General features: G+C 39.6%; 1 long non-coding RNA gene across 4 annotated transcripts in view; it reads right to left on the bottom strand.

The window, feature by feature from the left end:
* Positions 1 to 448: 448 nt before the first annotated feature.
* Positions 449 to 26,747, bottom strand: part of LOC148216741 (uncharacterized) — a 52,934-nt gene continuing 26,635 nt past the window's right edge. For 2 of the 4 annotated variants that reach the window (XR_015794939.1, XR_015794940.1), the window contains exon 3: positions 449 to 1,654. This is a non-coding gene — a long non-coding RNA (uncharacterized LOC148216741). The remainder of the gene's footprint in view (positions 1,655 to 26,747) is intronic. The other 2 variants (XR_015794942.1, XR_015794941.1) reach the window with 2 other exon arrangements.

The raw sequence follows: 26,747 nt of genomic DNA, 5'->3' as shown, positions 1-26,747 counted from the left end.
TAGAGTTCACCATCTTCTGCTTTCTAGCCTGGGGCCTTCACCCCTAGGCCTAACCGGCTCTCTCCTACATGACCATATTTGGCCACTGCAGACTTCTTGGGCTGAACAGACAAGAAATGTAAAAGGCAGAAAGGATGACTCTCTCAGCCCTCTTTGCTGTGACGGGGAAGCCACCCCTCCCCCATCTAGGTGAGACATCTGTGTTTGTAAGCAAGGTATTTCTCCTGGTGTAGCAGCTCTCAGGGCAGTGTATCAGCCTTGGCTGAGGAAGGGAAATCCTTGCAGAAGTATGCAGCTGGAAGAGAAAAAAAGAGCAGTCAAGGAATCAGTGGATCTCCCCTCTTGTTTTTTTCCCTTGATGCTTTCCAGAGGCATCCTTCTGGGGCCAAGTGTAAGTTTAAAAATCTTATGGAAGGAAAAGATGGCAATTAGAAAATAATTTGTTTTTTTAATATATAGAAAAGTGAAATACAAGGTACATACAGATAGACTCATGTCTAAAAGAGCATATTTTTGTGTAGGCTTCTCCGGACGTTATGAGATAGTTGATGTGCTGGGTTAGATCCAGCATGATTACTAATCCACTGCTTTTGTGTCAGGAGGTGACACAAGGTGTTCCCTTTAACCTCCTTTGCTGTCCTCCTTATTCTGAAATGTTATTTATGGTGCTCTTCTCCCCCTCCCCCCAAATCCAGCACTGAGTTCATCTGCCATTTGTTTGCTTCCCTGGTGCTCAGAATAGGCAGATTAAGAATCAAGGACAGCATCAAGTGGTAGATATGTGCTAGAAGGGAGGCCGATATCTAGAAGACATTTCTCTTGGCTGGTAGCTGCATGCTCACGGCTGACTTCTCGTCCAGACTGGAGATGCTTAGGGGAGAATCAGAAAATACACATCGGTTCCTGACTAGAAATGAAGGCTCTACTCCACCACCTAGAAACAGGCAGATTGCATACAGGGAAACCACAGTAATAAATTAGTGGGCATGTCAGGATATTCTAGGATGGGAAAGTAACCAGACAGCATTTTAAAAGAACAAACAGGGAACCAAGTGTCTTTGTATGTGCAAAAAAAAAAAAAAAAAAAAGCAATGTTTAACTATACAGGGCAAAAACATACATCAAACTAATGAGAAATGGACACATTGTGCTATGCATGGTTATAAATACTGTAACCACCCCAGTGCTGATATCTGCTCCAGCTGGAAAAATCTAACAATGGTTGCTGAATAAGCTTTTCTCTTTACCTGTTAGCCTCTTCTACTCATTTGGTGTGGAGTCCTTCTACAACACTAGATAACCCTTCACAGTATTGGGTTTCTTTATTGTGTAACACAGCATCTGCCAAATGGGAAGGTTTCAAAGCTGAGGTTAGCACTGGAGTAGGAAATTTCAGTATGGGCAGATGATAGAACAATTAATAGTTTAGGCATGGCTTTATTGACCACCCCTTGTACATTGACCACCATATACCTATGCTGGAAAAAACAGGAAATTCGTTTTGGTTATTGCTCAGTTTCCGTGCTTCTGCTTCCAAGAGTTACAACTCATACAATTCTTTTATATGGCAAAAGTAAACATGAGTTGAGATTCTGGAGTGCTTCAGATACAAAGGAGTGTCCTTCCTCAGGCTGAACTCAGAAGAAGGAGAAGTCTGGAATAGAGTACAAAAGGAATAATAAAAACAACCTTCGATACAAATAGTTACAAAGCAATCAGTAATAAAGCCACTTATAAAACAAGGCAGTAAAAACAATAATAATACAATGAAAACAAAATTCATTTTAAAAAGGCAACCTAGTCATGCAGCTAGGTATCTGGGCTGCGAACATCTGGATGACCAGTTGATGGCAACAAAGGGAAATGAAAACTCTAACCCTTTGCTGTCATCTGGTGGGTTTCCAGATTGATGTAGCCCAGATTTGGTAGTTCTACCTGGAGCAAATACATACTCAATGCCACCCTTCAGCTCTATAGCATATGATGGTTCATGGAATTTTTTTTTTTGAGTATATGTAGATTTCTTTCACTCAGCACTGGCTATTCACAACTAAAGCCTAGTTTATCCATGAGGCAAAAGCAAGCAGTAGGATTTCAGAGAGCAGGTTAAAATAATTTTGTTTCATCCTCCTTTTCAGCACTCAAGCTGAACAGAGGCACTATGAGGGATTTCATAGAAATGTTATTGTATTAGCTGTGGTTTTTCTTTTTGTCCTATTGCTTGTCATCCAGAGTCTACTGAGAGTGGGATGACTTAGAAATGCTGGTAAGTAAGTAAGTAAGTAAGTAAATGCCTATCCATCCTTACCCATAAATCTTATACATTTGAGATAAACTTCTGAAATAGGATTGGGCTGGTAACTCAAAGGAGCATGGTGGCCAAGCAGGAAGTGGTGGTCACCAGACAGGAGTAATTCTTTATTGTATGCATTTATGCAAAAGAATTCTTGCAACAGTATTTTGGCAGAAGTATTGAAGTGGAAGATAAGCACAGCTGACGCTGAATGATAACCTTTTGAGCTTTCCCACACATTCTTCATATAAACCCCCTGAGCTGGATTTAGCCCAGTAAGGGCAGAATTGCTCTTCGAGGAAAGCTTAAGGTGAAAATATTGGTGGACTTTGGCTGGAAAGCGGTGTAAGAATTGTGTGCTTTGGCCAATCTGAATAAGCTTTATTGAATTTCCAAATACTTGTAAGGAGATATCTGTATTCTGGGTTGTTCTTTTTCTAAATTGGCCTTGTTACAGTATGGCAGGTCAGTTTTTACCTGACTTCAAGGTAAAAACCCTAACGCACAACTTGTTGCTATGTTGTTATATGCATTCTGAGGAGCCAAAGAAGAAATTTAACGATCACGAAGTTGGAAAACAAAATCTTTGGACAAAAAGGCCTTTTGGTTTGGATTCTTAAGTTCATACTTGTTTAATTTCATGCTTGCTAAATTGTTATATTTTGTGGTTTAAAGTAATGTTAAAAATAAAACCTTGCAAATTATTTTAATTTAATCCCAAAAGACCCACCTTAGGCTGAAGTTACTGTTACCTTTTATATTGCTTATATTTCACAAGGATTTTTGAGATTCATATTTAAACAATAAAACATCTGTCTCATTTTATAAGCTGTACTAAAGAAACAAAGTGTAGGAAGGACACAAAAGCCCTCCCCTGCTACTGGATCCCTCTGGTTACTTAAGGAAAGGTGCTTTCGAATGCAAATGAGAACTGAATCATAAACTGGAAATTAAAATCAGAAAGTAGTCCCAAGTACTCTGATCAGGAAGTTAACCTCTGCTGAAATGTACAAGACTTTAGAGTTTACAAGGGGAGTATTTGAGTGAAATACACAGTTAATTGTCTTTTCTAAAAAGGGAAAGTCAACCCCAAATTTCAGTTTGTAACTTGTGGATGCCCATCGCTTGAATTAAATACAAAGGCACATGTAAGGAAAAGCCTACTTGGCCCAGGGTTTCATGAGAATGTCTCACTAACTTTAAGGCCCTCCAGCTTCTTCTCTTCCTGGTCCTTTCTCCTTTCTGGTTCTCACACAGAGAAGAACTATTTGCTGGAGCTAGCATTTATTTATCTTCTTTCTTTCTTTGTCATTCCCTTTATTGCATGACTAAAGTCTGCTTCTTTGCCTGACAAGAAAAAGAGGGAAAACGTGCAAGCAGGAGTTGCTAAGCAGCTGCCTTTATTTATTTATTTCATTTTAGAGTTGGAAGTCTTCTTTGTTTCCAGCAGTGCCAGAGTGACCCAGGTGGTAATACACCTGCCGCTCGGGCTGATGCCAAAAGCGGACAGAAAAAATGCCAGAAGCAGTAAGATTCAATGTGGCAGCTGGGGGAAGGGTAGAGGGTGACTAGGATTTTCTTGCCTGAAAACACCAGCAAACAAAAATACGCCAAATTAATGTAAAAGCTCTAGATGAGGAAAGGGTACTAGTCAGCCTCTAGCATCCTGGACCAAGATTAAATAGAACATGCAAGAGATATCCAAGAATGTACGTTAGCCTTCTTTGTCTTCATAAGTCACCCAAGAGTGGAGGGCTACCTGTGTGAGGAGATGCAAACATTCTTTCTTCTCCATTCCAGCTTGGAGACTAAGACTTTGGTCTAGACTTCAATTGGATCCAAAGAGTCTAAGAAGTTAGGAACATGCATAATTTAATCTTCTCTGTACTAAAAAAGTTGAGATCTAAAAGATCTCAGGAAAAGTAAAGACTGACTTGTAAGAAACAAAATTAAACCAAAATCCAGAATCAAAATGAAGTGAGGTTTGTTTGTTTGTTTTTTGAATCTGTGATACCTTCAACATGTCTTGACTTTCTGGTATTTCCACTTCATTCTTTCTCACATTTCTTGTTCCATTTAACATTCAGTTTTGTATTAGCCAAATGTAGGATGTAGAACAAAAACTTGCAAAGGCTGTTTTCCATGGTGCTCAAGGACTGGTGTGTTTTCATTGGGTTATTGGGTACACTTGAAGCTCATGAAAGTCATCCACAGCAGCTGGGTATAGGAGGTATTACTCTGTGAATTTTCATTCATACCGGCCCATTGTTTTATCTAACTTTCAGCTTATCAGCAATTCTATTTCCTGCCCCACATTCCAGTAACCGGGCAGATGTCTGCCCTTGAGAAAGACATCACTGCTTCATAAGGGTACCTCAACTTGGAATCTGTGGAGCAGCTTCCTATGAAATCATTGGTGTTTGTCAGCTGAGCTGTTGCTTTTTAAACTTTCTCTTTTCTGGGTCTACACTACACAGATTTTCTGAAACTGGACCAAACCCATTTTTTCCTTTTGCATTTTGCAGGGTTGTAGCTCTGGGCAGATTTTTCCTTCCCACCTCCCCATTTCTGGAAACTACCAAGTCACTCTGCCTCTTGGCTCAGAACTTGAGCATCTTTATCATGGCTGTCCAAGAGGTAACAATCATGAGGTGGAGTGTAGAGAAGGAACAGGGCAATATAGTTGGACCAGGAGGATTCAGATTCAGGCCCATTCACCCTCAGATATGGAAGCTTGCCAGGTGACTGAGGACCTTACCAGCCTGCTTCACAGGGAAGAAAATTGGAAGAAGGAATGTTATGTATAGCAGTCTGAATTCCTAGAGGACAGATGGGTGGATGACTAATAAATAAATAAATAAATCCCCATTCACCCAAGCAGGTGATTGATTGATTGATTGATTGATTGATTGCAAATGACTTTAGGCTGCTTCAGTCAGTTCTGACTCTAAGCAGCTTACAAGCAAAAGCATAATCAAGATAATAACCAGTCAAACAATTTGTAAAGAAAAAACCCAATATTGAATACAGGGACTATCATAAACAATATAAAAGCAACTGTAAAATAAATAAAATAGAATAAATATATAAATTGCCAAATTATTATTATTGATTATAATAGCAGCAGCATCTCACAGTCCAGCTACATCTATTTCTCACTTTGTAGTCTCAAATGGCCTTTGACAAGTGAGGTTTTCAACAGCTTTCTACATTTCAAGAGTGAGGGCATTGATCTTACTTCTAGCAGGTGGGCATTCCACAAGGGGAAGCTATTGTACCTAATGCTCATTTCCGACTTCCTTCCTATTCTACTTCATGAGGGATGGAAACTCTCAGCAAGCGTGTGCTGGGTGAGCAGAGTTTGTCTGGAGTAAGTGATCTCACAGATAACCAGGCCCCAAGCCACTGATAGGTTATTACCGGCACTTTGAGTTGCACCCCAAAATCCACAACCAGTGCAATTCCCACAATAAGGTGTTATGTTTGGTAGTTTCAGTCTGCCTGCAGGTAGCCACATTCTGCACTACAGTAGCTGCAGCTTCTCGATAATCTTCAAGCACAGTCCCAGATACAGTGTATTACAGACGTTTCATTACCCGACTAGGTAACATCATCAGTGCTAGTGGGTGTGGGGTTTGCTCCCTGTCTATATACAGTAGCTTGCCCTGCCAGTGTTGGTAGAGGTGCGGTTTTCTCCTTGGTACACAAGGGAAGAAGAAAACAACAATGCACTACCCTTACTGGATATCCTCATCAGCAGAAGAAATAACAGCAAATTAGAAACAAGTCTATTGAAAAACAACTCACACTAACCAAGTACTCCATTGCTGAAGTAACAACTGAACCTCCCACAAGAGAAGCTGTGTAAGAACATTATTCAGATGAGGATAAATGCACTGCAGCAACCCAGAACACCAGAAAAGGAAACAGACTGTCTATACAACATCTTCCAACAAAATGGATACCCATGCAACTTTATCAAAAAGTGCCTGACCACTCAACCCACTACAGCATAACCAACACAAGCTATGAAAAGGATAGCACTGCCATACATTAGAAACATCTCAGAAACTACCAACAGACTATTACAACCACATGGCGTTACCATAGCACACAAACCAACTAAAGTCCTCCAGAATATCTTAAGTAAACCAAAAGACCCAGTAGCCCAAGAAGAAAAAACAGGAGTCATCTACAACATACAGTGTTGTGTATATGTACTGTAACAACTACTATGTAGGACAGACAGGCAGAAGACTAGCAGAGTGCATCCATGAACACCAGCTAGCAGTAGAAGACACGATTAAAACTCCTTAATCTCACAACACATGGACAGACTCAACTGTAGTTTCAACTGGGAAACTGTGAGCATCCTAGACCAAGCTAAATCCAAAAATGGGAGGGAATTCCTGGAAGCTTGGCACTCAGACAAATCAGCCATCAGTAGACACATAGAGATAAACCACATTTAAACACCATTCAAAAGAGACAATAAGAAAGCTAAGAAAGAAACAAAAAGACTAGAACACATCCTCTCCAGCACCCAGATAAGCAGGAATGAACACCAGACAAACAATCAAGCAGAAAACAATACTCTAATCAAGGAACTACCAAGGAGAAAACCAGACCCCCACCAACACTGGCAGGACAAGCTACTGTATATTAATAGGGAACAAATCCCATACCCACTAGCACTGATGATGTTACCAACTAGGGTATTGAAACGTCTGCAATCAAACAACCAAGTTCAGAAAGCACCAAGGACTCCACAGTTCAAACCTGAGCTACATATATTCTCTTCTATTGGTACAGTGTATTACAGTGGTCCAGGCATGGGATCGTGGGGCCATTAATTATTATTACAAGCACCTCGGGTTTCAGATATGATTGCAACTGGGAATTGTAGCTGGGAAAAAGGTATTTTTGGTCACAGCTTCTATCTGATGTTCCAGAAGAAGCTGAGAGTCCAGAAGTACTCCCAAATTGCATACCCGCTCTTTCTGGAGGATCATGTAGATCATCCCATCTACAGTTAAAGTTGGCATTCCCCTGGACTCAGTCAGCTTTGAATCAACAGCCACTTTGTCATGCTTAGCTTAAGTCTCAACCTGTTTTTCCCATTCAGTCTCTTAACAACTTCTAGGCACTATGTAAAGATTTTCACCATATCTCTGAACTGTTTTGAGGTAGAGGTGTATAACCAGATATCATCATTGTATTGATGATAGCATATCCCAAACTCTTAAATGACTTCCCTGAGTAGCTTCATATAGGTTTTAAATAAAATAGGGAAGAGTCTTGAGCCCTGTGGTGCTCTGTAATGGAGTGTCCAAGGGCTTGATGTCTTGATGATTGATTCAGGAAGGATTGGAACCATTGCAAAATGGTGCCCCCAATTTCCAACCCTTGCACACAGACCATAGTCATGTGGTATGTCTACCTTGTATTAAGGTTGTATTAAAGTCTGCAGAGAGGTCCGGCAGGATTTATATTGTTGTGCTCTCCCTATTTAAGCCCCACCACAGACTATCAATGTGAATGACCAGTGCAGTTTATTTTTTCATGCCTGGGTCTGTCTTAAAGAGTCCAGATAATCCACTTTTTCCAAAGGCTTTTGTGCCCTGCCATCTTCTCAACAACCTTCCCTAAAAAGAGGATGTTGGAGAATTTATGATAGTTGCCTAATATAGTGGGGTCCAAGATCAGCCCCTTATGGAATGGGCACTCAAATACCCTCTTCAAAGATATTAGTGACTCCCTTTCCTGCAATGAAGTAATCAGAATAGCCCAGATTTATCTTCCTGTCCCATCCTGGGCCACATGTATTAACCAGGTGGGGCAAAGTGCCAAGGTATGAGGTAGAGCTGAGTGATTATGTTCACTTCCTCAGAATCAAGAGGCTGAAACTCTTCTCAGGTAACATCATAAGACTCATTCTGTCTGGTTAGCTTACAACTTTAAGAAAATGTGAATGATTTTGTCCACAAAGTGCTCCATGATCATATCACAATAGCTTGATAACTGTTTTTTAAAGGTCATTTTAAAAAGGGCTGTTGGAGAGCACCACAGATGTGGTAAGTGGGTGAACTAATTCTGCTTTGCTATCCTTACCACCATGCTATAAGTCTGAGCTTTGGTTCATATCTGCATCCTGTCAAACTAGCATAGCTCCAGGCCTGTCTTCTGGCACTTCGACTCCTGGATCTTCTCAGAGAACCAAGGAACCTCCGTTGAAGGACAGGCTTGTGATCCAGTTATCCAGTTATAGAATAACAATTGATTTCAGGAGCTGGCTGTCTTTTAGACTCCTTGTTCAATTACTTTTCTTTTTCAGAATGAAGCCTGTCTGTATTTATTATCTTGAAGGATTATAGGTTTATTATTACATTGCTTTTATTGTTTCCTTGTAAACCTCTCTTGGCAATAAAACAATAATATAATAAATAATATATTATTCTGATGGTTATTTTCCATATTTATATCCTACCTTTTAAAATAACTCCCTATAAAGCTTTATTACAATTTTCAAAATCAGTAATACTATCAGAAAATCAATACAATAAAATCACAATATAAAAAATAGCATCAAAGAGCACAGACTGTAATATTTTTGGCTGCAGTCTTCCATGCCCTTGGTGAGCACCCCTTGGCCCATCAGACACTTACAGCTTCCAGAGACTCTTTCCATTTTACTTCTGAACTTGACAGAACTGCAATCAGTGATACATGTTTTCCACTGATTTTGGAACCTTTTTAATGTTCAAATAGAAAATACAAAAGCATTAAAATGACCTTTTAATACCCACTCCTGAACCAAAAAGCCTACTGATAAATTTGGAAAATCATGACATAGCCCCAGTCACTTACATGAGGGGCTCTATCTGCTCTGGCCCTCTATGCAGTACTAGTAGCGATGATGATGATGACAACGATGACAGTGATGATGATGTCCAGCCTCCAACCAATGACATATTGCCTACCCAGAGTATATATGCTTTGGCTCCACAGCACCATCAAGGCCCTAACAACTTCACACACAAAATTAGAAGCACCTTCACATGCTCTTCCTCTAATTTGACACTGTATATGCCATCATCTGCCAGCAATGCCACTCTGGATTCACCACAGGACAAACTTTGCACAAAAGAACTAATGGGCACAAGTTTGATATCAGGTCTCTAAATAAGGACAATACCAGAGCATTTCAATCTCCTAGGACCTTCCATTGCAGATCTCAAAGTAGGTGTTTCGGCAAAAAGAAACTTTAAAAACACAATCAAGTGAGAGGTGGTTGAACTCACATACTGTACATCAAAAGATTTCAAGCTATTTCAGAATGTCTTGACAAACACAATGGGGTTTTAACATATTACAATTGTCAATAGATCAGATCCTTGTAATCTAGGTCTTGCTTGTAACCTGTACCTACATTACCATCCACTGTTCTCCTCCCTCCCCCCACCTCATCCTAATTAAATCTTACATCAGTTTAGCCACACCATGCATCCGATGAATGAGCTCATGAAAACTTATGACTTTTAATAAAATTTGTAAGTCTGAAAAGATGCTACCAGCCTCCTGATATTAGTCCGTCAGCATCCTTTAGTATACTAAATCAAGGTTGGAACCTTGTTTGGAGTTCGGAGTTCTTTTGAAAGACTTTTTTTTTGTTTTTTTTGTTTTTGTTTTTCCCCTATTTGTTTCCATCTTCAGTGTCTTTGCAGATGTTGTTATACTGCTTCTTGTCTCTTCTAACGGTTTCCTGAAATTTCTTAGTTAAGTTCTTTCCTGAGATCTTGGTCTTCCTTGGATTTGGCTTCTTTTCTCTTCCTGGCAATTTCCACAGTTTGTTCTGCTTTCTTCTGTTTTTTGGTCTTTATCAGTGTCTTAGCACATTTGTCCTTAACATCTTCTTTGATGTCATTCCACAGTTTCTCTGGGTCCCTATCAATGAAGTGCAGGATTTCAAAGTGATTCCTGATGCTCTCCTTCAAGTGGTGGGTGCTCAAGAACATATCATGCTCAAGATCATATCCTATCCTCCTCCTCCTCCTCCTCCTCCTCCTCCTCCTCCTCCTCCTCCTCCTCCTCCTCCTCCTCCTCCTCCAGCTTGATGTGGAACTTTCACATGAGCAGTTCATGGGCAGTTCTACAGTCAGCCACTGGCCACATCTTTGTTGTTATTAACTGTGCTCTTCCACCTCCTTATACCAATAATAGAATCAATTTTATTTCCATGTGCTGGTGATGCTGATGTATTTAGTGCTGTTTTCATTGTTTGAAGACTGTGTTATCAATGAAGTCACTGGATTGGCAGAAACTGATAAGTTATTCTCTTGCTTCATTTCTGTTCCCGAGGCTGTACACTCCAGCTATGTTTTCCTCCTAAATATTTTCATCTTTGGCATTCTAGTCTCCAATCACAAGAAGCACATCTTACTTTCATGTTCTGTTGATTTTTTAAAATTTATTAAAAAATATTTACTTAGTTTATACACACACAATTAACAAGATAATCTTTAATCTTAAAGGGAAAGAAAATAAAAAAAAAATAAAGAAAATTAAAAAAAAATAAAAACTAAGAAAGAAAAGAAAAAAAGTCTACCTTACATTTTATATTTATCAAAAGTCACTGGTTTACTAATGAATTCACTACTATAATATGAACAATACAAAGTATTATTTGTAAGATAATCTCTGCCATAATAACACTTATTGCTACATTCTTTGATTAGTAGAAAATATTGCCTTTTCCAAAAAAAATAAACCACACATTTCCAACAACCATTCCTTAACATCTGAAATAATATCACTTTTTCAATTTCACAATATAATTCTTTTAGCCACCCCCCATGCTCGATACAGCCATAATTCCTGATAAACAGCCAAATTCCAAAGCTTTGGTATATAGCTCAACATTACATTAACACCTTTAGCATTTAAAGATTTTCCCATAAATCTGCTTATATACATTAATACACCATCCCAAAAACATACCAAATGATCACATGACCATATCATATGGGTCAACGAATCTTCAATTTTTTTTTACACCTCCAGCATAGAAAATATGATGTCTATCCTTTCAAATACGTTCTTTGGAGAGTCCAGTCTACACGAAAAACAATTTTTTAATGAATCAACCTTAATCTCAATTCTGTAGATACAGTTTAAACATTCTTCAGGTCATGGATCCATTGATGGGACTTTATCAGAGATTCCAATTCTTTAGTCCTTAGTTGAAATATCCCAGAAATGTCTACTTTAAAAGTATTCTTGAGCTTTTGTTAGAGATACATTACGAGTTTTACTTCTGTCATGGATTCTGTCAAATACGAAAGCATCTCAAATGCCTTTGAATCAGGCAAAGAATTTGGTCCATGCTGAGTCATCGATACAGGCTTTATTTGAAAATGATGCCACTGTTGCAAATTGGGAAGACCAAATTCAATTTAAGGAATTGATTTTCTTTTTCTTTAAATTAAATTTAAATTTTCTTTAAATTTTCTTTACATTCTTCAATTTAAAGAACTCAGGAAAAATTCTTAAAATAGTCATTGCATAATAATTGATTTAAGGTCATGATCCCAGTTTCTGCCCAAACTTTTTAATAGGATGATTTACCACCAATTTTCAAAGTAGAATGGTTCCAAAGAGTTAGATATTCATGAGTCCCATTATCAAAAAAATCTATGTCCCAATGTGGCCCAAATATTTCTCACTGCTTGTACTCCTGGAAATAAAACACCTTTTCTGCTATAGGCTGTTCCAAACACTTGCCATGATCACAAAGGAAATAGATAAGAACTTTCCATGTTAGCCCATACAGGATAATATTCAACTGTATTTTCATTCTGAAAGCAGGTGGCTGATAAAATATTGGCCCAATGGTATTTTTGCAAGTCAGATAAAGTAAAGCCACCTTCCTCAAATGGTAATCTCAATTTAACTAAGGCAAACCTTGATGGTCCACTATTCCAAATAAATTTCCTAAATGAATGATCAATCCAAAGGAAATATTTATTAGGTATTAACATAGGAATACATCTAAGAACATAAACCAAACAAAGGGCAATATTCTTTTTAACAACATTAATTTTACTCCACAAGCTTAAAGGAATTTTAACTCATTTATTAACATCTGATTCAACCCTTTCTAAAAGTTTCATCATATTTATTTCTACATATTTAGAAATATTTTGGGGTAGATAAAGCTCCAGATATTTAGTATAATCAGTAGAAATCACAAAGTCAATTTCTTTACATAGCTGTATTGGTACATTAGGGCCCAAGAGCAGTAAAGAAGACTTATCCCAATTCATCTTATAACCAGAATACTTTCCAAAATATTGCCTTTATAAAATTAGGCAAAGGGGTAGAGTATTGATCCAAAATTGCCAAAATATCATCACCATACAGAAATAATTCATACTTACATAAATAATTCACACCCTGCCAATGTAATAGCCTTAATATCTAAAGATTGCCTTACCATGGTGACTAAAGATTCAAGGATCAAATTATATAGCAAGGGGGAAAGTAGGCAGCCTTGTTGAGTTCCACATTGTAACTGAAAAGAGTACGACATCATTCAGTTTGTTATAACTCTGGCACAGGGTTGCAATTAATAGATCCCAATCCATTGGACAACGTCCCATGGAAAGCCATATCTAATTACCACTTACTTAAAAAATTTAGTCAGAACCAAATCAAAGGCTTTTTCTGCATTTGAAGATACTAATACAGAAGAGCCTGTTCTATCTTTGGCTATATCCATTATATCAATTAATAACTATAAATTATCTGATGCCTTATGATTTTTGATAAACCAGACTGGGAAGGAGGAATTATATCTGGAAAGAACTTCTCAATCATCTAGCCATCTCTAGTTAAGATCTGCATGGATTAAGGAAATAGGTCCATAACTAGCCCCAAATTTAGGATCCTTTACCTGGTTTTAAAATCATGATGATGGCAATTTACTATCCTCCAAAAGTATAGGAGCCAACAGGCCTGCAAATGCCTATGTTCTGTTGATTTCAGATCAAACTGGACCATAGAACTCATCAACCTCCTCTTCTTCTACATCAGTGTTTTGAGTCTAAATTTGCATAACCATGATATTAAAGGGTTGTTTGAGAGGGGAGGGGAGGAGGGTGAGTGAAAGAAACAATAGAGTCTGATGAAAACAGACATTTGTTTTTATGCCAGAATCTTGATAAAAGGAAGTGTGTGTCTAAAAAAGATAAAATGAATAGTCAGCATGACTTTTCAAGTTTTAGCTTCTTCTTAATTGATATTACTTGGTCACTGACTACATTGTACCAAAGTCCTGTCTTTGCTATGTCCTTCCTGACTATGAAGGCAATACTGTTCCTTTTTGTTTTTCATGTCCGGAGTAGTTTGCCGTTATGATCTTCTCACTGAAAGTGTCCAGTTCCAGTTCATTTCAATCACTGATGCCTTTGATTTCAATGGGTACTTGATTCATTTCATTTTTCACTGTGTTGAACTTTCACATGTTCATGCTTCTTATTTTCTGTATTGACGCTGTAATTTTGTCTTTCAACTTTTGCATACAGTATTCTTTCTTTTGCAATAGCAGCAACTAGATGTCCTGAAGGCTTTAATCTAGCCATGTCATAAACTCCAAGGATCTTCAGCTCTTCCTCAGTAGCACGTTGAGTGCCATCCAACCTGGGGCGCCCATCAGCCAACACTATATAGTATGGCACTATAACCCTCTTTTTTGTGAACTTGACATGGCTGCTTTGAAGGCTGGTTGTTTATCCTGGTATGTATATGCACAGGCAATACCTGCAAAGGATGTGGCTGCTTTAACGCTTGAAAGGGAAGTGCTTCATTTCTACTAATCTTGTTCAAAGATTTTGCACAGTTCTTGTAAACAAGCTAACAACATGAATTTCTTTACCTCCCTAAGAATGTGATCTAAAGCAATTCCTCCAGTGAAAGTCTTTGCTGTGCCTTTGCTGCCCCAAACTAGTTGTTTTTGAGTCACTGCTGCAATTTTTGGAATCTTTACGTGATTATATATTACTATGTTTTTAAAATGACTGCAATCAGTTAAACTATGTCCTTTATTTAATAATGCCTTCAGAATCTACATTTTTTTAAAAAAATAATTTTATTGCTCTCCTGTCTGAGGGAGTAATAAAATCAGATCTACCAAGATGGAGAAAACACCTACACATTCCTGACATTTTGACAGTGGTATCACATGGTGAATTTTTTTCCAAGCAAAGTATGAAATTAAGTCCTCTGCTTCATGGCATAGATTTGCAGGTGCAGACAAAGAAGCATTGCACTGTTCTGAATGTCTTTTATTAAAAAAAGTAATATTGCACTCTTACATATGCTATGCTTGTGTAATCTACTTTTTCAAGTATAAAGCATGTGAGGTTTATAACAATTCACCATTTTCCATGTGGGAAATATACATAGTCCTAGTGCTTGCCTAAGGAAACTAGGTTCCCAAAGTTTGGCTTTGGGTATCACACAACTATAGCAGCGTATTTTCTCACAGGTCCCTTCTAAAGCAGTATAATTTCAAGGCTAGAGATGAAGGCTATTGTCCTGTTGGGCTGGGTGAGAACTGAAAGTGCGGAGAGTTTAGGGTCTTGTGAGGACTATTTGAAATTCCAGCAGACATCAGCCTGGCAGATATGAGCTGCTCCTACCATTAAGTTGTGTGGTGTCATGCAGAAAGATAATTCACCATGTGGGGATGGCTATTAATATCAAGATGGTCATGGGAATAAGCAGATCCAAAGAGTATAGACAGGCATTCTAAGATAGATGTCCCCAGTCAGCTGCTCTTATATAAAAATGGGACTTCAACTCCCATGATCTCAAGATAACATGGCCAGAAGAGCTATGATGGGATTACATCTAGAAGACATCAGGTTGAAAAGGGCTGGGATAGAATAAATGATTCATAATACTCATAATATCTAAACAACCAGAACCAAATGTTTCTAGGAGATTTTTTTAAAAATGCAAACAAGGCTTTAAAAGTTAGTATTTGCCTTTGAATGGATTTACCTGCTAAATTTAACTTTCTCTGATAGGCAAAGTTGCAGTTGGTGTGAGACAGTGCAAAATAGTTGACAGCTGCCTCTTAAAGGCTGTGGCAAGTTTCTCTGGGAACATGCCACACAGGCAGCTTTAGATGATTTCTTTCACCATTTGGTGTTCAGTCAACAAGCAAATTTTACCATGGTAACGTCTCTAGCAGAAGAGACATCTGCAGCAGTGCTCCACTCTGCTTGCATGTGTCTTCTTTGACTCTGCTGAGCAATTCCTTTGGCAGGAGGCGAAACAGAGCTGTATTTTCTCGCTTGGCCTCCCTCTTGTCCTTCCATTACCTTTCTAAGATGGCAGATCTATCCCCCACTGACTTGCATGGGGAACAACTTCTGAGAAAACACGTACAGGGTTATTCTGCAAATCTTTTCCCCTAGAATGTGCATCAGGAGCTTAACTTTAATTTTGTGGCCATACACATAGCTCATTGAAAATGATCACACTCTTGGTGGAGAAGAGAAGATGGAACAAGGAACTAAAGCTGGTGGGCCTCATGCTGTAGCAAGGTTGACGTTAAGTAGGAGTGAAACAACCCTCAACTTCCCTCCATCTGAAAGATCTCTCTATATAAAGAACAGTACATAAATATAAGACTTTTCTCCCAAAATCTCCTGTGCCAATCTCATGAATTTGCAAGTGAGAACACAGGCACAGTTGTTGGTAGAGCATCCTCTGGTTTCTGCCATTGGTAAGCAGACTGAGGGGTGATGGATGCAGATTTGAGGAGTTTGGCAGAATATATCATGTTATTGCAATCTGCTAAAAGCTATTTGGGGATTCTATCAGTTACAGGTAGAATATAAATACTGTTAAGTGGAGGGTTCGGTGACAATTTCAGCAGCAGTCCCTTTTTTATTCTTTCCAACCCAACAGCATTTGGAAAGAAATTACATAAAGAGGTTTAGGACTCTGTTTGAACATCAGCAGGATAATAATCTAAAAGCAGAACAAAGTGGGACCCAATTTGGTTTTGTGGGTAAAGTCAGAAAAAAAAAAAGAGCTCTTAAATGGGCCTGATGTAGCCCAGATGTAGCAAAGAGCTGGGTCTTCTTGGTGCCAGTCCAACACCTTAATCACTGCACCATATTGACTCTCTTTTTTGGGAATCCTTTTCTCTATAGCTTCTAGCCAAATCTACCTTCTACTGTGACAGGTCCCTGGATGATTTGGGACCAGTCTCTGAGCTGTACCCACCTCATGGTGGGTTGTGGGGAAAAAATAAGAGGAGGGGTGCTATGTATACTACCTTGAGCTCCTGTATGAAAGGCAGGATATAAATGCCAGTCAAACACAAAATTCCCTTTATATATGCCAACTGTAGTTAGGCAGCAGCTCAGAAGGTTGCTGACTTCTTCATTTCTTCCCAGACATATGACTTACAGCAGAATTATTCCTAAGGGTTTGGAAAGAACTCCAGAAACCACGCTCTGCATGATTTTCCTACCTTGTTATTCCTTCTAACCTGACAGAATATTAGAAACAATTATGTAAGGGGGTTTGGGACTCTGTCTGTCAGCAGGATATTTCTCTTAAAACAGAAGCAAAAGGGACCAGATTTGTTAGAGTAAGAGAAGTTGGCAAAAGAAAGATTGAGGTTAAAAATGGACTGGATTAGACTGCAAAAAATGTCCTCAGTGCACCCCTATGGGAGAGGCACTTGGGCTGTTCTTTGAAACTTCTCCATTCTAAGCCTTCTCCCTCTTAATCTTGTGACCCAGAGAAGATTGTTTGCAGTCTGCCCTGAGCTTCTTAACCCACTCAGATACAGATGGAGGAGGAGGAAAGAGGAGAAGCATATGCACGGATACAACTCGATATAACCACCCTGATCAGTTCTCCCCAGCCACATGTCCTCAGGCAACATATTATTTCATGTAATAGAGATGCTTCCTATGCCTATGGTTGGTCAGAAATTCTAAAAGCCACAACCTGCCTTCTTTCTCTACCATGTTCTGTAAAGTTAAAATCAGCATCAGCATCTACAAGGGGGCATCAAAACAGGCAAGATCATAAACCAAGCCCTGTGCCTTTTGTACCTGCAGACCCCTTGGTTGAACTTGATTCCTGGGGTCTTCACGGACATAACTGTGCTGCTTTCTTGGCAATATATTGGCCATGGCTGGCCATGGACTTCTTCGGGGATGTTTTTCAACTTCCTAGTCCAATCTGTAGACCTAGGAGATCCAGGTGGTCCCCCAAAAAAGAACTCACCAGGTCCAAGTCCATACTTGTGAGCTGCAGTATGACTGGCCTGGGGCTGCCAACTTGCTGAGACTATTGGATGTTTTCAGCAGGCAAATGGGTTAATTAGGAGGAAACTTTAGGCAGAATAATTCTGAATAGGAGGGGAAAATCAACATTTCTCAGGCACTCCATAGCACACTGCTGGAATTTGATCAATTGCCAGTTTGGGCCCTGTGAGTTTTAGTGATGGTTTGCTAAAATAAAGGTATAAATAATGGCTTTTAGGGGTCATTTAATCATTTTAAATCCCCAGGCTCCCCAAATATTAGTTAAGTGATGATTTTGTCATACCCCTTGCATACCTTGGAGGCCAAAATATATTTGTTTAAACTGAAAAGTGTTGCCTGCCCTGTTCTAGGATGACAAACTCCCATTGCAACTAGAATGGTTAGAAAAAGATGCCAAGGTTTCTGAGAACATAGGAGATGTGATCTGCAGAGCAGGACTAAGAAGTGAGGCCAAGTTTTCTCCAAGACTTAGATGACAGGCTTCTCTTGAACCACAATGTTTGTTATATTTCTTATTTTACAGATTACATAAATCAGTAAAATTGTAGCTTGGACAAAGAATTCCTGTTTGGTCAAGGGAATCTTCTTGTTCAGAGATAGGCAACCTCCAGCAATATTTTTGTTTCCTGAAGCTCCCCAGGTCACCTTGATTTAATCTGATGACATAAAACCGATTTTTCAGCTGTGTATTCTCCCCTCCCTTTTTATGGTTAAAATTCTTATTAATCATATTAATATTAATATAAGTAATTAATATTAATCAAATAAATAAAAATAGTAATAAAAATAGATAAGTTAAACTTCTGTTAGGTTCAACACATCTATTTTCTATTGAACTTGTCCAGAACTCCAAAACAACAACAAGCAAAAAATTTAGCTCTGCCCACCTTAGGGATACCAGGCGTGTTCCTTACAGACCTGAAAGACTATTTTCACTTGTTAGAGTGGAGCTCTTAGCTGCAAATAGGGGACCTGCTCCTACTTTATTTTCTGCCAACAAGCAATAAAGAGATGTTCATGCTGGAGCCCCACTGCAAACATTACTTTCAGAAAATTACCTTTATGGAACTATAACTCCTATCAGATGTTCAAATTAATATGGGGTAGGTTGGGCTGCATCCATCTATAATTTCTAGAACCCCCAGGGTTTGTTCACTTAATTAATATCCTGACATAGACAAGAGTTCACAGTCAGACAGGCAAAGGCAACATGCATGATCTTTTGCACATTTTTACCCCCAAAACATGACCTGAGTAACACAGAATGTATTTGTGTGCTATAGTAGAAATGCCTCCTCTACTGGTAATATTGCTTCATTTAGGATTAGCACAGAATCCTCACGCTGTTTTGTACCCAACTGTACATTTCAGCCTGGCCGTAGTTCACAAAGGTACACACTTGAAGCACATGCTTTCATGTTTACACACACACATTTAAATAGACTCTTGGTGCTCTAATCTGTATTAAAAACCTTGTTCTGTGGCCAGGAAGATTTACCTGCCATCAGACTTAGTGATAATGGATTCTCTGTCGTGAAAAACACTTTCAGCTTGTCTAGATTTTGCTTGTTGTTGCTAAGCCATAACTTATGTCTTGACTCCTAGAATCCAAACAGGTGCCAGAACTTACCACTAACAAATCCTATCTCCAAATCAAGTTCAGCTGATAGCACTATTTGACATGCTGAAAAACAGTATTTACTCAAGAATCATTGTACATATAGTTGAGCAAAGATTATGTCAATATTAAGTTGTAGGCAGCTGAAATAAGTATAATGGATTCTGGTTATTACTTCTTCATTCATTCTGTTTTTGTCATTTATTTATTTCAATATAAATGGCTGCCCATTTGCCAAGCAACCAGGTGTCTGACAACATTACCATTGATCAAAGAAATGAAAATAATAAAAATCCAAAAAGGAAGGCAAATAACCCAAACAAAACACATAAAAAATGCCTATATCACTGGGTTCAAAATTCACGTCATGCATATTAACATATACTGATGCCATAGGCAACACTCTGGACCAATGCTCAATGGAAAAGCCAAGTCTTCAGGGCCTTTGTAATAGCAAGCAGGGTCAGAGCCATCTGGATCTTGGGGTGGGGGTGGGGATGCTATTCCAAAGGCAGCTGCAATGATAGTGCAGGCACACTCCCTCGGTCCTACCAGATGTCACAGTTTAATAGAAGGGGGCTGCAGCATGCCTATTCTTTCTGATCTTGTTGGTTCACAAAAACAGTCAGAGACAGATGTGCCATGAAGAGCTGTGTAGCTGACAGTCAACACCTTGAACTGTACCTGGAAACCTATCAGGAACTAGAGCAGCTTGTGCAGTAGTGGTGTTACATGGGCATACAAAGGTGTGCTGATAAATACGCACACTGCTGCATTCTGGAGCAGCTGTAGCTTCCAAGTAGTCTTCAGTGGCAGTCCCATACAGAGTGCATTGTAGTAATCTAAACAAGAGGTCACCAAAGCATGGGTGATTGTGAATGGGGGCTCCCAATCTAAGAATGATTACAACTGACACACAAGATGGATTTGAGCAAAGGACCTTCTAGACACTGCTGCCACTAGTTCCTCAAGCAGGATCCAGGAGGTTCAAGAGGAGCATCTGATTGTGTATCAGTTTTGACTGCGGAAGTGCGGCCCCTCCAGAAGTAGAAATGAAAATCTTCAGGAGCTGGTTGCCCAAACCTACAGCCACTTAGTTTTGCTAGGAATGAACTTGAGCCTGTTCCTCCTCATCTAGACCTCCACAGTTTCCAGATACAGAGACAGAACCTTGATGGCATTACTTGGGTGAGCAGGGGCTGAGATATACATCGATGTATTGCAATTTCATATAGATATTCTCTTCTATTGGTATCATATAGATATCATTCTATTGATATCATATAGATGTTAAATTGGTATCATATAGATGTTAAATTGGAGAGGGAAGAGTGTCAAACTCTGCAGCATCCCAAAAAGTGGAGCCTTGGTGCTAGACGTTTCCTACCTTCATTGACTGGAACCAATCCTGAAGGGAGGAGGAGAACCACTGCCAATCTATGCCTCTTATTCTCACTCTCTCGAGTCAACCTAGAAAGACATCATGACTGATGGTATTGAAGGCAACTGGGAGGTCAAGAATGGCCAGGATGTACACATTGCCACTGTCTCAGTCCTGCCATGGATCATTGTCAAGTGTGATCAGTGCTGATTCAGTACTATACCCAGGTCTGAAATCTAACTGCAAGGGTCCAGATGAGCCACTACCTCCAGGACTCTTTGAAACTGCAGCCTGACCACCTTTTCAACATCCTTCCCCAGAAAGGGAAGGTTGAAAACCAGATGAACATCATCCAGTACTGTTTGGTCCAGTGATGTCTTCTTGAGGAGAAGGCAGGCCACCATGTTTTTCAAGGGCAGCAGAACCATCCCCTCACTCAAGAATGAATCTACCACTGCCTGGACCCATTTATACACGGTCTCCCAAGACTTTAACCAACCAGGAGGGGCAGCTAATATATACTGCATTACAGCTCTAAGTACCTTATCCACTTCCTTGAGAGTGATAGGTTCAAACTCCTCTCAGGTAATCATGCCAGACCATGCCTTAGTCACCTCAATAGGACCTGCACTGCAGAGTCCAATTCAGGCTAGATCCAAGCAATTATATCCATCAGCTGCTTGGAATAATCCTCACTGAGATGTTGTCTGACCCTTCTCTCTCTGAGGGGGACCAGGTTGGTCTAAACAGGGTCACCTGGCAACAGTCTGAGAATGCAATAAGAGCAGAAGAATAATTATATTTTGCCACTCTTATTGCCACAGTGTAGTCCTTAATGTAGACTCTTACCCAAATCCAGTTGGACTTGCTCCTAGTCTTCCTCTAGCAGCATTCTAGGCATCTCTTTGGCTGTTTCTTCTGGAGCTACTCTGAAATCTTTGGGATCTACAAACTAAGAGAGGCTGTACAAATACAATCCAGTCTAAGGCCAACATTACCCTTTCAATCCAAGAGGCAACTAAGGCGTTAGTCAAACTGCACACCAGGTCCTCAGGAATTTCCCCAAACTACTTTTAAAACCCAGTAGGGTCCATTCCTGATACTTATTCACTTGAAATAGCTATAAGGTCATTCAGAAGTTTCTGGCTATTTCCTTTCCAAATTCTGGCAGTTTTAGCTTTCCACATCTAGCCTAGTCACACTGCTTCTCTAAATGTCAAATTAATTCTGCAAAATTATTGCACCTAATCCCAAAAGCAGTAGAATAACCAGAAGCCCAGATCAGCCAGGTAAAGAGCAAGACCAACAAAAATACCAAATCTAGACTGTAAAAGCCACCATGGCTAAACATCCCTGTAACAAAAGCCACTCAATCAACTGAAACAGCTTTTTGCAGCATGAAGATATGATATGAAAAAGTCACTTGGTGCATTTATGCCGGCCTCATAGCCTTGAAATAAAGGAACTCAGATGGAAACAGGACAAGACTCAGAAGTATAGCGAGGCTACCAAAGCTTCCTTTGCAAATAATTTATTTTGGTATATATACCATATTGCATTTCCAGTGCAAAATTAGATCAGGGCTGTAATTCATATTAGACTGACAGAGCTCAGACCTTGGGAATTCCTACTGACTAATCTTATTGTAATGAATGGGAGCCACGCAAGAGCAGAATTTTGTCAATATGTTTTCCTTTCAATAAGCCACGTCCAAAGGGAGGCTCGTAAAGGTTTTACCCATTATAGTTAAACCGACTTGCAGCTTAGTTCAGCTTTGAATTGACTTTTACCTTCACTCAAGAGGAGAGCCTCATTAAGTCATTTATGACTGCCTTGCTTTCATTTAGTCATTTAGAAGACGAAGGGTAAGCTCACCCTTGCTTTCTAATATATGTCTGCATCTATAGGGTTGTTTACCAACCTATGACAATTAAAAAATGGTGCCCAGATAGGGTGCTGTGGTGAGGAGCAATAAGGTTCTGAGATGATTCTGAGTGATTCCTGAATCTTGTTTCTCAAATGCATTTCCAGCAAATTGGTCTTGTTTGGGGAAGGCAGCCAGTGGAAATGAGGACTGAAAAAAGAAGTTCCTGCTCCTCCTCCCACCTGGCCCCCCAGATTTAACTGTTCAAAGAGAGCAAGCAGAAGAGGGCAGGCAACTATGTTGTTTAGTATTCATTTTTATACCCGAACCACCATCGTCCCCTGGAGGTTCACAATAAATACATAAAACAAATATGAATGGATTGATGTTCTTTGCCATGCTGGAAAACATGATGGTTGTCCAAAGTCTGCCTTTAGAGGCACAGCTCTGGTTTCCATACTAGTTGGGTTATGATATTGCACTAAGCCATGTACTACTTATACATGGTTTAGTAATTAAGCAACAATTGCTAAGCCAAAATGAAGCAATATCATGCCTTAGCATAATGTGTGAATCCAGTCCTTGAGTCCAGCAAGGCTACTTGTATTGTTGCTATGACTGGCAGCTTATAAACCTGTATCATTACTGTTAGTTCCTGGTACTACTGGAAATGTGCTTTTCATTTTTGTATCTGTAGTGTGAAGTGCATTTCACCTGACTTACACATAATGCTAACTTACAATGTAGTTTGTTTGTTAGCTGATGAGTACATCTATCCCAAGAATGAAGCCAGAGCTAATTTTTGGCAGCAAATCACAATCTGAAACCAAGGTCTCTTGTTCTTTTATGAATTTTGGTTGGCTTTAAGAATGACTTGCTGTCATGTCTGAATGAAGAATAATGAAAAAACAATTATTGCTTTGTTTTTGTGCACCAGCCTTTTTATCTGGATACTGGCAGAAGAAATGGAGAAAACAGATCAGGAAATTGCTGAACAAGTCATAATTACTTCTGAGACTGATTCAGGTTTGCTTCTGGCTCGTTCAACAAGCCAGGGTTAAAACAAGTCCTGATGTACAGGGCAAACTGAGTCACAAATAGAATCCGTACATTGCTCGCAGACAGCCCGGCTTTCTTCCAGCATGAAACATGGGACTCTCAGATTAACAGACCCAGACCTTCTGGGCTTCAGCAAGCTGGCCTGCCCAGATCATGCCAAAGAAAACTGCTGGTGTTGCAAACTGTACGAAGCCATTTTTAACCATGCTTTGTTGCAGAAGCCATAGTGGCAGTAATACAAGCTGTAATTTCAATAAGCTGTCAGAAACAAGTTTTAATTTAATGAAATCTTTTGCTTTTAAAACAGCTTTGCAGCACTTCAGATATTTCTCATTCACCACTGAGATGTGTTTTTTAAGAAAAAGCCTAAAAAGCGCAGAAACTCTCTAGACCCGTAAACAAATAGCCCACAAAAGTTATGCTAATCATCCCTGGTATTAGGATTGACCCCCTTTTCTCTTTGGACAAGTGGTTTCAGCGCTACTGGTTTTGTGCATATTCCAAATGAAATATAAGCAATCCAGCCCACAGCGAGAGGGCGATTGTGACCCAGACAATTCTTTGCTGCCTTAAGGAACAAAGGGGAGCAGCCAGAGCCATTTCACTGCCTCGCCCTCAGCTGGCACGTTCTGTTTGTGAAGTGAGCAGACAATGTAGCTCATAGTTGTCCTCTTGCCCTCTGAACTGTGGCCTTTTCCCTCGGCCTGTGCTCTCGTCAATGCAAGGGGCAAACAAAGAGCCGGATTCTGGCTCCTCCTGTCCCGGGAGGGGCTGGCCATGGAGTTCCACGGGACACGATTCAGCCCTGAACATGGACCAGCTGGCCGAACATTCATCTGAACAAAGCTGTGGCTGGCAGTGTTTTGTCAACCACCCAGGAAGGCCTACAAAAGATGGAAACACTCAACAAAGCCTCTCTCAGTATCTTGAGTTGCATTTTTAAAAAATCGTTCAGCTGCCTGCGTGACAAGCCGTGTGCATTCAGCGAGTAAGGTGCTGGGCTGATTTGCCTTGGGGCGTTGCCTTTAATGTTCCACAGACTGGGAAGCGGCCTGGCAAACGATCGGTACCATGGCAGGGTGCACGTTTCCAACGTATCATCTTACCTTGTTACCCAACTGAGCTCTCAAGTACCGACTTTCTTGCTATCCTCAATATTTTTTCATTAACTAAGTCACAGTGCAGATGACTTTTTTTTTATTCTAATGATCTGGTTTCCTACTCACCTCTTTTCTGCAGCATTTATAGCCTCCAGAAACATGTTCCTAAATTTCAGCAGCTCATTCCTGTTGTTTTTAAATAACAAACAACCAATTCCTGTAGAAGCACCTGCTGAGGCTTGAAAAATCAAGAAAGCTCCAGTGTTAATATTAATTTTAATCTCTTGGTATTCTGTATTTTAATTTTAGCTACCTTGAGAATACATTTGAACAGAAATTAACTGTAGGAATAAATAAATGTCTCATAGTCACAACCTTGTCTCAAAATCTGGAAATGCCTCCTTCAGTGATGTCACCTTATCACTGCCCCACTGCCTCATCCCTGTTTCTTGAGCTTATGCCTTTCAATCAAAGGTGCTGCCAGAATCCTCCTGATTTTTTACAACTGAGGAAAGAATTTCAGACAACTTCTCTGCAGAATCTTCATTCTTCTACCTTTTATCAGCTGCTTCTCAGGTCCACCTACCTCTTGTTTCCTTTTTCTGCTCCTAAATACCCTGCGGTTTCCTGTCCTTATATACCCAGAAAATACCAGGGCATCCTTTCCAGTTAGGCCATTTCTTTGTGGTCATGGGGCTTGTGGTAAAAAACAACCAACTTTGAGCCCTTCGGCTTTCCTGCTAGGGTGGACTCACATCCCCAACACAGCAAAAAAGAGAAACAGCTCATTCACCACTTTAAGACTCCGCTATTATGTACAGGTAGTCCCCAGTTTAAGAACAAGTTCTGTTCCCAAGGTCTGTCCCTAAGTCAAATTTGTATGTAAGGTGGAACAGTATTATTGTATAACATTGTATAAGTAGTATTATGTAATGAACTTGAACCATGGTGTATTTAACTCGAATCGTTGTGTATTTAACTCAAATTTTGCTACAATAGGCTCTGTTCTTAACTATGGGTCATCCTTAAACTGGGCATTTTTAACCTGGAGACTACCTGTATTCAGAGATAGAATAAAGGTCTAATGAATCACTCCCCCCACCAAAAAAATATGTCTTCATGGACCCAGTACCATTATCCATTTCTCTGCATAAAACCCAACTTTATGTTGTTTAAACTCTTTCACTTTCTCTCCTTTTTTAAAAAAGAAAGTGGGACCCAACTATATCCTATTACTAATGCATTCATGCAAAGGCTTTTATTAGCAATTCTATTTTCCCTCAAGCAAAGAAGAGAACATGAATGAATTGTCAAAGATTACTTTGAGCGTCTCTGATTGAGGAGATGATATCCAAAGTACAGGTGGTGCATTTAACATCAACTTGCTTCTAGTTCACACATGCTTGCCGGTTTGCATTCATCTGTCCCATTTTTAATGTATTTATATTGTTTCACTTTTTAACAAATGTAACTGCCGCCCATTTCCAAATAGCTCTGGGCAATTTATTAAATATAGACACATATACAGTACTGTGCAAAAGTTTTAGGCAGGTGTGAAAAAATGCTGTAAAGTAAGAATGCTTTCAAAAATATATATTGTAATTGTTTATGTTTATCAATTTACAAAATGCAAAGTGAGCGAACAGAAGAAAAACCCAAATCAAATCAATATTTGGTGTGACCACCCTTTGCCTTCAAAACAGCATCAATTTTTCTACGTACACTTGCACACAGTTTCTGAAGGAACTCGGCAGGTAGGTTGTTCCAAACAGCTTGGAGAACTAACCACAGATCTCCTGTGGATGTAGGCTGCCTCATATCCTTCTGTCTCTTCATGTAATCCCAGACAGACTCGATGATGTTGAGATCAGGGCTCTGTGGGGGCCAACCCATCACTTCCTTGTTTTTCTTGACGCTGAAGATAGTTCTTAATGACATTGGCTGTATGTTTGGGGTCGTTGTCCTGCTGCAGAATAAATTTGGCGCCAATCACACGCCTCTCAGATGGTATGGCATGATGGATAAGTATCTGTCTGTATTTCTCAGCACTGAAGAAACCATTGATCCTGACCAAAT

The sequence above is a fragment of the Python bivittatus genome, unplaced genomic scaffold (genome assembly GCF_059951505.1).
Source record: "Python bivittatus isolate LINGU-HERP-01145 unplaced genomic scaffold, Pbiv_v1 ctg000080_np1212, whole genome shotgun sequence".
In the NCBI taxonomy this organism is placed as follows: Eukaryota; Metazoa; Chordata; class Lepidosauria; order Squamata; family Pythonidae; genus Python; species Python bivittatus.
This window is presented reverse-complemented; position numbering and strand designations above follow the sequence as displayed.